This window comes from Arachis duranensis, chromosome 1, assembly GCF_000817695.3.
Source record: "Arachis duranensis cultivar V14167 chromosome 1, aradu.V14167.gnm2.J7QH, whole genome shotgun sequence".
NCBI classification, from domain to species: Eukaryota; Viridiplantae; Streptophyta; class Magnoliopsida; order Fabales; family Fabaceae; genus Arachis; species Arachis duranensis.
Genome location: NC_029772.3, coordinates 91105064 through 91105332, shown reverse-complemented (window position 1 = coordinate 91105332; position 269 = coordinate 91105064).

Below are 269 nucleotides of genomic sequence, written 5' to 3'. Positions count from 1 at the left end.
CCGACTCCTCCTCCTCCCTCCACCCTTCCCCTTCCGACGTCCTATCCCCGCGCCACCTCAGCAAGCTCCCCCACTTCCGCGTCTCCAGAGGATCCCCATACCCCACCCCCGATTCCCGCTGCGTCGTCTGCCTCGACGGCTTCCGCAACGGCCAGTGGTGCAGGAACCTCGCCGGTTGCGGCCACGTCTTTCATCGGAGGTGCGTCGACACGTGGCTCGTCAAGGTCGCCGCTTGCCCCACATGCCGGACACCTGTTCGATTAAATGCC